Here is a 15,643-nt window from a genome sequence, read left to right as displayed (position 1 = left end):
ACCAGGGATTCTTAAACTTCATTGCACCATGACCCCCTTCTGACAACAAATTACTACATGACCCAGAGATGGGGGGGGAGGGGAAAGAGGACAAAGCCAAAAGGGCGTCAGCCACAGGTTGGCGGCCTGTAACCTGAGCCCCACTACCCAGGGCTGAAGCCCTCTGGCTTTGGCTTCAGCCCTGGATAGTGGGCCTCTAGCTTTCGCTTTGTTCCTAGTGAGTCTAATGCCAGGCCTGGAGACTCCTTAAAATGGGGTCGCGACCCACAGTTTGAGAACTGCTGCACTAGCCATATGAAACATTTGACAAAGCTGCAATAGATTGGAGTCCTAATGGTGTCCAGCACTCTACATAGCGGAGATTCCTGGTGTAATCTAAAGAAACCAGACGAGCAAAAGGTGAGATGGGAAAGTGAGGCAAAAGAACAGCGTCAGTGGCAGGATTGAGATAGAATCCAGGACTCGAGTCCCAGTTCAATGCCCTATCCACTAAACCAGGCAATCAATGGAATATTTAACTCATTACAACCAGGAGGATCACGATCAGCATGGTACTTACCGTGCCTGCACATCCATCTTTGTTTAGTATGTAAATTGATTCTACAGACAAAGTTAGGCCTAAAAATTTCCCTTTCCTTTCTTCTGGCAGGTACCTAATGCCTCATTCAAATGCCACTGAGTCCAGGCTTTTCCTGAAACGCAATACTGATTGCTTCTTTGGCCCAGGTTTAATAGGTTCAGAATAAAATTCCTTAAGTGTGTCCAGCTAAACTATTCACACAACATACAGAGTCCCGGAGCAATTTTTCAGTACATTTTTAAAAAGATTTCGTTTTCTTGCCAGTGAATTTTCTGCTCACAAAAGCAATGAGTGGAGTATCATCAAGAACAGGATGACTGACTCCTGATGTGCTTATCAATATGTAGGGCAAAAAACCTGTGTGATCATAGGGGACTTCAATTTGAAAGACATGCAACACAAGATCTCCAGTGTAAGTATCAACACATCCTTGGAATGTCTAAATATTAGATAGGATATTTCCTAACTCAAAAAAAAAATGCAGCCAACATGGGGGGGATTCTATACTAGACCTGTCTTGACAGATATATAGAGGAACTGATCAGAGAACTAAAAGTTAATGGTAACGTAGGTATAAGTGATTATGACTGCAAATTGATAAAATGTGATCAGAACAGAGTTCAGACCAGTGATTATATGGTTTATAGAACACACCCCTCCCCTCCGGTTTAGCGGGGAAGTAAAGGCAGCTATAAAATATAACTTCCCCTTGGTTAGCTAGTAGTAATGAATATAAATCAGACGTTAGGAACTTTGATAAGGAAAGCAAAGGGACATATATCTATCACCATCAGAGTTAAGGATAAGAAGAAGAAGAGAGCGTTTTTGTTTAAGCAGATTAAGAACAAAAAGACCCTCAACAACAGTACTGCTTCATTACTAGCAGAAACTGCAGGATTTCCAATAAGAACAAAAGTAAAAAAAGATATTGAATAAGTACTTGGGGGGGGAGGGATGCGAGAGGGGGACTGATGCACCATATGACGACACTCCTTCCATTCCATTAGTATCTTGGAGGGATGGAGGTGGGGGTTAAAACAGCAGCAGTTGAAGTTAGACATTATTTAAAATCAGTAGGTCCAGATAACTTGCACATGAGAGTTTTAAAAGCGCTGATGAGGAGCTCACTGGACCATTAATCTTAATTTTCAATAAGTCCTGGAACAGTGGAGAAGTTCCAGAAGACTGGAAGAAAGCTCATATTGTGCCAATTTTTAAAGAGGGAGTAAATAGGATGACCTGAATAATTATAGGTCTGTCAGTCTGACACTGGTCCCAGGCAAGATAATGGAGTGACTGATGTGGGACTCTATTAATAAAGAATTAAAGGAGGATAATATAAATTAGTGAGACTCAACATGGGTTTATGGAAAAAATAGATTCTATCAAACTAACTTGATATTTTTTGATGAGCTTACAAGTTTGGTTAATAAAAGTAACAGTGTTGACAGACTGTATTTATTCCTGTAAGGTACTGGACTTGCTACTCCATGACATTTCTATTTTTATTAAAAAAAAACCTAGAAAATAAAATATGGCAATCATTAAAATGCATAAAAAGCTGACAGATCTCAAAATGTAATTGTAAAAGGGTAATAGCCCTCACGCAGATGTGTTTTCTAGTGGGGTCCTGCAGGGATTGGTTTTTGGCCCTATGCTATTCAGAGCAATCTGGACTGGGCACTAGCACACAATGTGTGTTTTAATATGCCTAAATGTAAATGCATACAACTATGATCAAAGAATATAGGCCATACTCACAGGATGGGCAACTATCCTGGGAAATAGCAACTCCGAAAGAGATTTGGGGGTCCTGCTGGATAATCAGCTGAACACGCACTCCCAGGGTAACAGTGGAGCCAACGCGATCCCGGGGCACATGAACAGGGAAATCTCAAGTAGGAGCAGAGAGGTTAGTTTGCCTCTGTATTTGGCAATGGTGCAACTACTGCTGGAATGCTATGTCCAGATCAGGCATCCGCAATTGAAGAAGGATGCTGATAAACTGGACAGGGTTCAGAGAGAGAAACCATGAGAACAATTAAAGATTTAGAAAACTTGCCTTATAATGTGTTAAAATAGATGCAAGGAGCTCAGTCTAACACAAAGAAGATGATTGGGGGGGGGGGGCGGGGAAACTTGATTAGTCTGTAAGTACATACACGAAGAACAAATAGTTAACAGACTCTTCAGTCTAGCAGAGAAAGGTATAAAACAATCCAGTGGCTATACACTGAAGCTAAAGACATATTCAGACTGGAAAGAAAGTGTAAATTTTTAATGGTAAGAGTAATTAATCATTGGAACTGCTTACCAAGAATCAGGGTTGATTCTCCATCACTGATCACTTCAAATCAAGATGGTTTTCTAAAAGATCTGCTCTAGGCATTATTTTGAGGAAGTTCTATGGCCTCTGTTATACCGGAGGTTAGATTAGATTATTACAGAGGTCCCTTCTGGCCTTGGAATCTATGAAGTCCAGTGCAGGTAAGAGCTGTGCAAAATGTAATGCCATGTACCTCAGACCAGACCGGCAACACCGCCTGCTATTCTAATCCTAGGCCCACACACACTGGGCCAACTGCACCTCTATCCTGACTGAAAGTAACCTCCACTAACCCAGCTCAAGGCTCTCCTGGAAGAGTGTCCATCAATTGTGCAGACATGCGCCTAACTCAATGGTAGTTTTCTAACATGAAGCAATATCCACAGGGGACTAGGATGGGATCACAAAAATCACTTACAATTAGGGTGACCAGACAGCAAGTGTGAAGTGTGTGTGTGTGTGTGCGCGCGCATGTGAGTGTGAAGGGTGTGTGTGTGTGTGAGAGAGAGAGAGAGAGAGAGAGCGCGCGAGCGTAAAATAGGGACATTTGGTCACTCTACTTACAATCTAGTCAATGTCAGAAACTTGGTAGCCTCTCAGATATTAGATGCTACTGCACAACTGTGCTTTGGTAGGAAAGTTACAAGAATAGTAGGGGGGGAAAAAGTACAATATTTACTCAAGCTACATCATATCTCTTTTTAAGCAAGTTTAGGGCAGATAAAAGCTTGGGAGACAGAAGTAATCAACCTACAGACCATAGAGCATCAATACATGCTTCTCCACACCATAACTTCCTAAAAGGCCTCTTACACAGTCAGGGCGGGACTGATTTTGCCATAAACTGTTAACTGAGAAAATATATGCGTTCTCCAACCAGAATCGCAAGTCTCCACTGATGCAACATATTTATACATGCACCTATATGTGCAAATTATGAATAATTGTGAGGGAGCAATCAGACAGGGGTACTATTTTTACAGTTCTTGGTGTCAGCCATAGGACGACAATAGTGGATTTTTCTGGACAGTGACTTCCTTTAGATAATGCACAGCACAGTTCTGTATAGGAGCGACTTTCCTTTCTTAAAGTATTTTGGCAAATTTAACAAACAATAGAAATTACCAGTTCTGGGGGAGGTAGAGATGGACAGGGAGTCAGATAAAGCAGAGACCCATCTCTCTAGACCGTAAATTTTTAGTTAAACAAAAAGTCCAGCACAATCTTGGGTCCAGTGGCAGGAATGGTAGCCATGAGGACAACCATCCCTGCTGGATACCAACAAAACAGGGCTGCTCCAGGTTATGGTATACATCGGCAAACACTCACATATTATTCATGGTCATTTGAGCCAGAAGACAGATGCTAGAGGAGGAGCTTTGCCAACTGAACTGAAAGTAGTGTCACTTCATGAAGCAGCATTTAGAGGCCTCTTCCTTAACTCCAGATACAGAAGTAAGATCTGGCTACAACAATTAAGCTTTGGATATGCAACACCTGGACTTCCTCCAATCACAGGTTTGAAACTTGGCAGTTTATCCTTCCAAGGTAGATACCGTAAACCAAGTCCTAAGTAGTTGTTTTTATGTGGATCCAGCCTAGAGCTTGTGTACACAGTCCTGGCACAGAGCGCTAATGGGGTACGATTTGTAAAGAATTCCAACATGTGGTGCCCAAACTTGTCTGCTAAAGAGATACCTAGTTCACAATGCTTTACAAGTCACACCCTCTGGTGCACTTTGTTGCACTGTGCAGAAAAGCCCTTATTTAGTACAGCGATTGGCACAATACAAGACGTTGATATAAAAAAAAAAAAAAAGGAGACTTAAAACAGGCTTGTTTAAAAAAAGAAGTGCTACGGGACCTCTAACGAGAGTGATAGATCCCACATCTCTATGACCTTGGACAAAAATTTCCTCCTCCCTCTACTGTTGTGTTGAGCATCAGCTGCTGCCCTCCAACCCAGAAGTGGCTGCATTTCAAGACATGTTTCATTTACATCCAGCCTGCAGAGGGCCAAGTAGGTTCAACTTTTTGACTTCAATGGGAGAGAAGAGAACTCAGCACTTTGCAGGCCTGGGGCAATTGTTTGTACTCTGGGACTTCTTCACAAGAGGCTATGTAAGAAATATTTCCCTCAGTAACATTTACAAGGGGTAGCTAAAGAGGTGAGGCTGCCTGTTTCCAAAGCCTGAGATGATTTCTAGGTAGCAAAAGCCACAGCCAGTTCACATGCCTTCTTCCTGTATGTCAAGAGACCCAATGGCTCCCTCCCTAGATGCCAAAGCCTCTGATACTCCCCACCCCATAACAGCTTCTACCGAGCAGTCACGCATTGTCTGTGCAAAAAACTGTAGCATGCTGAAAGTTTAAGATCTGAGGGAGCATAAAATGATTTGAAATTAACAGCAAGTTAAGTAACAGGAGGGATAACTCAGTGGTTTGAGTATTGGCTTGTTATACCCAGGGTTGAGAGTTCAATCCTTGAGAGGGCCACTTAGGGATCTGGGGCAAAACATCTGTCTGGGGATTGGTCCTGCTTTGAGCAGAGGGTGTTGGACTAGATGACCTCCTGAGGGTCCCTTCCAACCCTGATATTCTATGATTCTGTGAACATTGCACAAAGAATACACTATTGATTAGACTGGGTCAGCAATAGCGTGTAATTCCAGTGTCCCTGCGCACAGGTTTAGATCTGACTTATCACACAGGCTCTAGCACCTCATATGAGAATTACAAGTTGACTGTTCAACCATTCAGTTTAAATTCTTCACCTCTGTAGCCCATTAATCTAGTTTGTCAAATGCTGGAGAACGCCACTGCTAAATCACTGACAAGCAGGGGGAAAGAAACTCAGAATCTGCTTGATGAACCAAGACATTGTTTCTACCTTCACAAACTCCTTTGATCCCAGCCTGCAGGACCCCCAGTAGCAGGATGCATATTTCAGAACAGCAATGAAGAGTTTGCTTGCCTGTGAGGTTATTTTCATCTTGTGTCCGTTTCTGGTTAAAGTCTTGAGGATGACTGTTTTCTCCATAGGGCTCAGCTTTACAAGCCATCCTGGGACATGGAGGATGAAGTCACTCTCGAGGGACTGGATAATAGTCTCTGATGAGACTGTCTGTACCACTCTTTCAAACAGATGGCTGGCTGCTAAGTGACATATCCCCAACCTGTCCCCCAGCCCAAGCAGGAGAGCATAGTTACCTCTGCAGCTCTCAGCGACAGACAACTATTACTGACCTCAAGTCTCCTAGATAACAATGCAGGCCAGCAGCACCAAGCCAGTTCTTCCTCTGCTGTGGTGCAATAGCCAACATAACTATGGTCTGCAACGGCCAATCATTTAAGCCACCGACAGGACACAAAGTTGTCTGGATATGGAAATTTGAGAACCCTGGTCTTTGCCAAAGTATTTTGCTATCAGGCCTATAAAAGGTGTCAGCTCTTTTAATCCATACCATGCATGGTTTTCATAATGCCCTTTTATGATCATCACATACCAAGTGTTTACAGATTCCAACTTTAAGAATTAATATAAAGCTGAGCAGTACAATCTTTCAAGAGAAGCCAAACAGAAATTGTCAGTGAGCACTCTCTGAAAAGGATTAGTGGAAGTAGCTGATAGTGTTGCTATTTTAGGGGTCTCTCTGGCCCTACTGGATACAACTGTCATTTAATCCAGGGGTTCTCAACCTTTTCCTCTTTTCTGAGGCCTCCCTCACCATGCTATTAAAAACTCCACAGCCCACCTGTGTCACAACTGTTTTTCTGCATATAAAAGCCAGGGCTGGCATTATGGGGTAGTAAGCAGGACAACAGCCTGGGGTCCCAGACCATAGGAGCCCCCATGAAACTACATTGCTTTGGCTTCAACCCTGAGTGGAGGTGCTCAGGGACCCAGGCTTCAGCCTCATGCAGTGGAGATTCCACTTTCTGTCATAGTCCCCAGTGAATCCAACACTGGCCCTGCTTGGCAGACTCCCTGAAACCTGCTTGCAGACCACTGATTTACCCCCATGTACATTTTCTGCAAGGTATCTGGCAGTATATACAATGAGTGACATTAAAATATCACTAGTTTCCACATGACGAGTTGCATCTTGGTGCTTTCCCATACTAAGAAACCAATACTTTTGTCTCAGATCCAGAATCATGGTGACTTTTTATAAGAAGGTAACCCCTTCAGTATCTCTGGAAACTGTTGCAGGAGGAGTTACAAATGGGGTTTTTTATATATATGTATCACAATGCATACACCCCCCCCCCCGCTTTCTCTCTCTCTCTCCCCCCGGCCCACATGTATTTCTTCACCAACACCAGCCCCTAGCCACAGAAAAGGTGGCATCGAGATTTATTTTTAATTTAAAATGGTTCTAACGCCAAAAGCCTCTCCAACTCTTTAGTTTCTCTAAAGAAAGATGAAGACCTTCTATCCTGCACTTCTCATGTTAACAGCTAGCTGATTTTGGGGCAATCATTGAGACTGTTCTTGCTTGCTCCAACCCCTCCCTAAAATCTTAAGGGAGTGGAAAATGCACCCTCCCCCAGTCAAGACCTAAAAATCATCCACGCATGTATGTAGACATATTAAAGTGACAATACACTTGGGGAATAAGCCCTGAGCATTGCTGCACTTTTTTTTTTTCTTTTGAGTATTCCAGATAGACTCTTTCTTGAAAGCGATCTTCACAGCAGAGACCTGCCTAAGGGTGGCCCATTGATGAAGTTTGTCAGCTATTGCACAGCAATTACTGAGCACTTATGGTGAAAGGACCAGATTTTCAGATGTGTGCAAACACTCAGGGCATCTCCCATTAGTCTTAGTGGAAGCGACTGAGGAGTTTTGGGGGAAAAAAATAAAATAAAATCCAGTCCTATAAGTTCAAAGCATTTTACCAGAAGAGTCCTTTAAATACTGAACATGAAGCCTGGATTCACACACAGATCCTTTCCCAACCTTCTTAATCACAGACCATGCCCACTATAGAGTCCAGCTCTCCCCTTTCTCAAAATATTCATATTGGTTTTCAGTTCAAATCTTCTCCTGACTTGGATACTTCCCAAAGTTCCTTCCTTTTGATTGCTCCACCAGCACTTTAGAGCCACTTTCCTACTTAAGCCCCCACTCACAAGATAGGGCGTTTCAGGCATATATTGCCAGCCTGCTACAGCCTGCCTGGGTCTGTAGTGCTTACAGTTTAGCAGAGATGCAGATGTGCTAACTTTAAGCATGTACAGAATTACACGAGTCTCTAGTGGAGGAAATCCCTTTGCATTTAGGCAGGCTAGTCAATCCTTCACTACCACAGAACTGACATGCTGTAGGGAACTTCAATGCTTTACCCCATCCTCTCCAGGCAAAGGTGCTTCCAAATGCTTCCCTTGGACTCTATACCAGCCTAAGATCTAGCATTCCCCTCACTCCCCCTCCAACATATGTTTGCTGCTCCTGGAGGAATTCTGCACCACTGCACAATGCAGATTTTTGCAGAAATTAATGTGTGCGCAGAATTTCCTTTCCCCACCCCCACAGAAGTGGTCTGCAGTGCTGCTAGATGCCACTGGACTTGGCAGAGCCAGATTGCACATAGAAGACACTGCTGGGGGCGTGGGGGAAGGGAGGGAAGCTAGAGGGATCCTGGCAGCAGCAGTTCCCAGCATGCCCTGAGGGAAGAAAAGTGCAACATGCAGGAAACTCCTTGCAAGCCTGGGATCGAACATCAGGCTGTTTCTTCTCTGGGTGCCTGGGCTTGGAGGGGTGGCAGGGGGAAAGGGAAGGGGACAGGTGTCTGAGCAAGGGGGAGCCCTGCAAGTGGGCTCTTGGGGGAGGGGGTTCAGGTATATTGGCTGGAGGGGAGGGGTTGTGGGTGTCTGGGCTCCTGGCTGGTGGGGGGCGGGAGGAGAAACAGAAACTGCGTTGTCATAGGGTTTAAAACAAAAAAACAAAAAAAAAACCACAACTCTTGATATGGGGAGGGGGGACAGCCAGCACAACTTGAACAGAAAACCTGATGGATTTGAATAACGAATGTAGAACATACACAGTCTCAACTTAAAGCTTAAAACGATCCAGGAAGTCATGTTGGAACTGCCAGTCCCCCCCACCCCCCCGGGATAAATAAGCCCCCCTCTCTCACACTCATACTCACTCCCTCTCAGTGTCCACACAAAGAGCTGCACGGTGAAGTTCAGAACAAGGAAGCTATAGCCACAGACGGCAGTGCCACCTCACCCTCTCTCCCATATCCAGCACCTCGCCTAATAATAGTGTCCACTCTTCCCTGCCGCCCCTTTGGATACGGATGCAGCAATCTGGCAGAGTTACTACAGCCCAGAGCTGTGTCATCTCCCTCTGGGACCCTTTTTGCAGCTGCTATGGAGCAGCTGCAGGGATACCAAGCCAAATGCTGCATGTGCAGCTGGGGAGAAGGGCTAGTCTGGAGGCTCCTCTAATCTGTTCTTGAGGGATATACCCAGCCCCCAGCATATGGGACGTGCAGAATGGATAATCTGGTCATTTTTACAAGTTCTGCAGAAGTGGCAAATCAGGATATTTCTTCAAAAATGTAGGACAGGCAGCTCTAAAGCAGGTGGTGAGAAGAATAGTGCACAGAGGCGAAGGAGACAGCATATGCTGTAATTATACAGAGCTAGCCAGATTCAACACTGGTGTAGCGTCATTAAAGTCAGTGACGTTACACAAGGATTGAACTTGGCCTCGCTGCCATCTGCACCGATTTCTTCCTCAAACACTCAGTTTCTTTCCTTTCCTCCTTTATGCTTTTTGCAGCATTTTCCAATAAAGTCTTTACAGAAATGAAAAAAAGTTAAATATTGCCCTTTGCCAAGATTAGCTTGTTAGTTTTGGGACTTATTTTTATCTGCTGGTTTCTAAGACAGAGCCAAGAAAAATTAGAGGTGAGGGTGGGGAGCGAAGGGGAAAAAAAAAGGATAGATTTGCCTTCCCCCACCCCTTCTTGGAAAGTTGGCTCACACTTTATGGAGTCCAAATGACTAGGTTACAGGTAGAAAAAGTTAAGAAAACTTTCCTTAAGTATTTTGCACATAGATGTGCTAAGCCACTTGGACATCATTCAAGCAGCTGCCAGACAGGGTCTCCCACCAGTGTAAAATCACCTAAGTACTTTGGCATTTGCCCTAATTCTGCTTGCTGCAGCAATGTGTTCATATTGGATTCCTTAGAGCAGGGTTTCCTGAAGTGTGAGGGAGACTAGCTGTGGGAGTGGGGGTGGGAGGGGGAAGAATGGAAGACCTGTAGTTAAAAGCAATCTTAGGGCTGGTCTACACTACAGGGGAAAATCGATCTTAGATACGCAACTTCAGCTACGTGAATAATGTAGCTGAAGTCGAAGTATCTAAGATCGAATTACTCACCGTCCTCACGGCGCGGGATCGATGTCCACGGCTCCCCCTGTGGATTCCGCAACTCCGTTCGGGTTGGAGGAGTTACGGAATCGATATAAGCGCGTTCGGGGATCGATATATCGCATCTAGATGAGACGCGATATATCGATCCCCGAGCAATCAATTGCTACCCGCCTATACGGTGGGTAGTGAAGATGTACCCTTAGAAAAGCAGCTGGCAAGGTATAAGGGAAGGAAGGGTTACAATTAGTTCCTTGCTCCTGAATGGGGGCTTATCTTTCAAATGGTGGGAAATGTTGCTTTCAAGTATAAGGTCTGATTGGGGGTGTGGGGCTGAAGCCAGATAGACACAACTCCCAATGACTGCACAGGAGCAAAGGTTGCTCAGCACCTCTCAGGATGTGGCTCATAGTCAGCAACCAACTGAAAAGAAATGCTTTGTTTCCAGAGTTAAATCTGGATCCGGTGTCCCAAAAGGAATGGGATACTTTTCATGGTGGAGAATGCTGTAGAATTTCAATGGAAGGGTCTTGACTACAAAGAGCAGAGGGTTAGAAAGCATCAGGGGTGTAAGAGATACATGGCGCATGGACAGAGTGAGCTGCCGTACCAGGCAATCCAGTTAATCACTCACATCTGCTCCCTAGAAGACCCAAGTTCATAAAACCACACCCATCTCCTTCCCTTTTTGGAAAGCCTGGAAGACCTGGTATTTAGTTTACTGCTTTGAAGGTAACTACATAGGACGTTTGGTAGGGTTTTATCCAGTCTAGTTTTAAAATAGACCGATCTAAGGGGTTTTCACCACCTCTTTCACCTCATTCTCACTGGGTACACTTACATGGAGATAAGTGCGCCGCAGCTGGCCTGGGTCAGCTGACTCAAGCTTGTGGTGCTAAAACTTGCTGTCTAGACTGTATAGGCTTGAGTTGGAGCCTGAGCTCTGGGACCTTCTACACGCTCAAACCAGCTGACCCAGGCCAACCACAGGTTTGTTTATTCCTGGGTAGAGATATCCATGGAGTCTTGTTTTCTCACTCACTCTTCCCATGTAGCTCTCCTAAAATTTACTCTTAATTTCATTCAGTTGTTCCTAGTTAGACACCTTCTATCAGCATACATATACCAAGGGCAGGGGTGCAAGGTGGCCAGGAGGTGGGTACAAGAGGCTACCTGTACCTTACCCAGATTAGTCTATCCCTGAGGGTGCATGGGAGTTAATTTGCCTCAATTTGGGATTCTGTGGGGGCCAAAAGCAAGTACAGTCCACGCTGAAGTCAGTGGCAGCTTAACTGAAGGTTAATTTGGTTCTAGGAGCAATGGCAAAAATCCTAACAGATAAAGCAGGGCCTTCCAATCCATTAACTGTGTTTCCTGTAACATCCTTCTCCCCTCTCCACCCCAGTTACGCTGCATGTGTTTCCCACACACTGAATGCAAGTGATACTACTATGTCACTTGCACCCAACATGCAAGTCATATCACTGTTTATACCAGTGCTGAATCTGGCCTGGAGACCTGCAGGATCTATACTGGTTTTTCATCTATACTTACCCAAAAGGGTTTTGTTTTTGTTTTTTTGGCACAGTCGGAGGCCAAGATGGATACCTTATTTTGTGTGCACATATCAACAAGGGAGATATTGGGGAGGTGGAGGGGGAAAGAGAGAAAGGGTTGCAATGGCTGGGTGTGTTTTCTATTACGTGCTGACAAAGATAAATTGGTCTCAAGAATCCCATTTTTTTCCCCCTGGTAATGACTCCTGCCTTCGGATGTGCACGTGGCTTTCAACACAAGCTAAGTGAGAGCATCTGTGGGTAGAATTTGGCCTCTACTAGTTTGCAGATTTTCAGCTCTCTAGAAAACCCACCTTACTTGGCCTGGTACCTGGAGACAGACCAACACACAAAACTTCTTCTTGCTCAGTGAGATAAGTAAAGGAGATGCTTTCATTTTCAGGCCACCACATTATCTTCCTTCAAGCCCACCCTGGAAGTCTAGCTAGGTTGTGATGCCTCCAGGACTGCCATTGGATCATGGCTAAGCAGGCGCTGAGAAGCAATTCTAGCTACAATTGTAGCTAGATGAAGCCAAACTACACACAGAATTAGTCCATAGGACCAAATCCTATTACTATTAATTCACTCCCCGCCCACCAATTTGCCTTGTGCACCTGTTCTCTCTGGTCTTTGAGAATGTAGGCTGCTTGAGATAGGAACGGTATTTACTATGTTTTTAAAAGTAAATAGCACAGTGAAGCATTTCTTGGTTGAGGGCTCCAGATACTACCTATAACATGAATACATTAGTTTATAGTAGCAAAGGAATGAATATTAAAATTGGTTAGTGTCCAATGCTTGGCTAAAAACTGAGCCCTCCTGGAGGATAGCAGAGTGAAGAGATGCACATGACCAGGAGAGGAAGTATGGGCAGGAATGCAACAATCCGACCAAATACCACTTAGGTTGCCTAAGTCCAACTTGCATAAAGTGGAGTCGTTGTCAAGACTCTGTATTGACCAGGATGAAGTTGCACGTTAGCAAGATGGAGTGCCATGATAGACCACAGGTCCCAGTCTTTCTGCACTACAATGCCATGGGCTCAGGGGGCCATACCTGTCATGCTCTACAAACTTGTAGCACTCCCAAAATAGACACCTTGTTCCGAAGACACTCAGGATAGCAAGAGAGAGAAGGGGGGGAGGGTTGTTTAAAAGTCAGAGGAGAAGCACAGAAATACTGATATCCTGAATGGATATGCTTGCTCTATATAAATATATCAGGGGGGTTAACGTTAGGGAGGGAGAGGAATTATTTAAGTTTAGTACTAATGTAGGCACGAGGACGAATGGGTACAAACTGGATATAAGGAAGTTTAGACTTGAAATTAGACGAAGGTTTCTAACCATTAGGGGAGTGAAGTTCTGGAACAGCCTTCCGAGGGAAGTAGTGGGGGCAAAAGACTTTTCTGGCTTTAAGACTAAGCTTGATAAGTATATGGAGGGGATGTTATGATAGGATAGTTTAATTTGGGCAACTGATCTTGGATTATCACCAGATAAGTCTGCTCAATGGTCTGTGGGGAGATGTTGGATGGGATGGGAACTGAGTTACTGCAGAGAATTCCTTCTTGGGTGCTGGCTGATGAGTCTTGCCCACATGCTCAGGGTTTAGCTGATCGCCATATTTGGGGTCGGGAAGGAATTTTCCTCCAGGGCGGATTGGCAGGGGCCCTGGAGGTTTTTCGCCTTCCCCTGCAGCGTGGGGCATGGGTCGCTTGCTGGTGGATTCTCTGCAGCTTGAGGTCTTCAAACCAATTTTGAGGATTTGAATAACTCAGACGTAGGTTAGGGGTTTGTTATAGAAGTGGATGGGTAGGGTTCTGTGAGCTGCCTTGTGCAGGAGGTCAGACTAGATGATCATATTGGTCCCTTCTGACCTATGAGTCTATGAGGTGGTTCTGCACAGTTGCCCCTTTAAGGCCACTTGCCAAGTTCATCTTTTTGTTTTTATTTGGGAGGGAGGGGGGAAAGAATACTTTAGTGATCTTAGTGAGGGGATAAAATGCAATGCCAACTGCTTAACCCTTGTGAGCAACTCTACAAGAAACAGGTTAGTAAACAGACTTTGGTTTCAAGCTTCAAGAGAGACTTCTGTTAAGGAATGTTTGAATGACTGGACATGAGGAGCAAAGAGTCCTGTGGCACCTTATAGACTAACAGACGTATTTGGAGCATGAGCTTTCGTGGGTGAATACATGCATCTGACAAAGTGGATATTCACCCACGAAAGCTCATGCTCCAAAACGTCTGTTAGTCTGTAAGGTGCCACAGGACTCTTTGCTGCTTTTACAGATCCAGACTAACACGGCTATCCCTCTGATGCTGGACATGAGGGAAATCCTTAATCTAGTCCACAAGCCAAAATGTTTCTTTTCCCTGCAGTGAAGTACCATCTCCAGGACTACGTACCAGCCTCCAGTAATGCACATAGTCCACAGTTTCCATCCTCAGTGGTCACTTTGAATAACAGGTGGCCTCCAATGGACCATGCTCACAGAGCCTGTTATCATAGCATCCAGTTTGCTACCAGTCAGAGGGGCTTCAAAGTGTAAAAATCAAGTAGGTCAACCTAGTCAGTGGGAGGGAGGGGGTGGGGGAAAGGAGCAGACAACTCCACTCCTGCAATAACTCCCACAACCAGGTCTTAAGGGGGGGAGGAGTCCTTTCTGAGCATGGCTGCGGCAAAGACCAACCAATGAAGCTTTTATGCAGATTAAGTGGCAAAGTCCCTAAAATAATTTTGCCAGATTAGAAGACAATGTGGGGAGGGGGATCAGCTAGATCAATGAATGCAAGATCGACATGAGAAGTGCTGCAGAGAACCTCTCCAGGAAAAGTCCCAAGTCCTCATCTGTGAAATAAAGCCTCTTATAAATTACTTTTACTGACCTCAGTGAGACAAACTTCTAAGCTGCTCCAGACACATGGTATGAAACCCTACGTTGGAGGAATAAAATGTATTGTTTTTGGCCAAGGCTTGGAATTTTTTGAACTAGTTGATGGAAGATGACCAACTGATTTGTGAAGAATTATTTAATTCATTATAAATATTAAAGGAGCAGATGTTTTAGGGGAGAGAATTCATATTTTAGAATGTTTTCCATTCTAATGCAAGGACCAGTTATGAACAATGAAAACCATCAGTGTTAGCATTATTTTAATAGAGTCATACCCATTGTGCTGAAGTCAATCCATACAGTGTAATGAGACCTGCTCCACTTGCCCCTTAAGATAATACATGCTAGAATGAATCAGTCTTTGCCGAGTCTTCTCTAGCATTCCCCTGTGATTCTTGCCCTTTTCCTTTTGTTTGTGAAGGCAAAAAGCATTAGTTCAGGCAAATGCTTGCATTGGTGCAGATTCCCAGGTCTGTGGAAACTAACGACTGGGAGAGGATTGCATTAGATGCTTAGACCTTCTCTCACTAATGAGAAACTCTGCTTTTCACTTTAGACACATAAGGGACTTCTGCTCAGCCTTTGACCTTATGAGAAAGTGCAAAGTGTCCCCCTTACTTGAGAATTATGCAGCAAAGAGGAGTTTGAGATGGTACCTTCTAATACAGAAGAATATGGCTACATTAAACACATCTTTCACTTGCTGCAGAGGAGTAGGAGAGAGTTTCCATATAGAAAACACTTCACAATGGAAGGGACCTGGTCTGAGCTCCATCCACCTGTACTATCCCTTTATCCTGAACATTTGTCTAACCAACCACATTCCCAGTTAGAGCTTCTAACTCTGCTTCTGCAAGGCCATTCCCCATGTTAGTTATCTGCTACAT

General features: G+C 44.4%; 1 protein-coding gene across 7 annotated transcripts in view; it reads right to left on the bottom strand.

Annotated features, from left to right (window-relative positions):
* Positions 1-15,643, bottom strand: part of SH3PXD2A (SH3 and PX domains 2A) — a 396,876-nt gene that overhangs the window by 96,280 nt on the left and 284,953 nt on the right. The gene's annotated exons all lie outside the window — the stretch shown is intronic.

Source organism: Gopherus flavomarginatus, chromosome 6 (assembly GCF_025201925.1).
Source record: "Gopherus flavomarginatus isolate rGopFla2 chromosome 6, rGopFla2.mat.asm, whole genome shotgun sequence".
Lineage (NCBI taxonomy): Eukaryota > Metazoa > Chordata > Testudines > Testudinidae > Gopherus > Gopherus flavomarginatus.
Note: the sequence above shows the minus strand (reverse complement) of the source record. Positions and strands in the feature narration are given on the sequence as shown.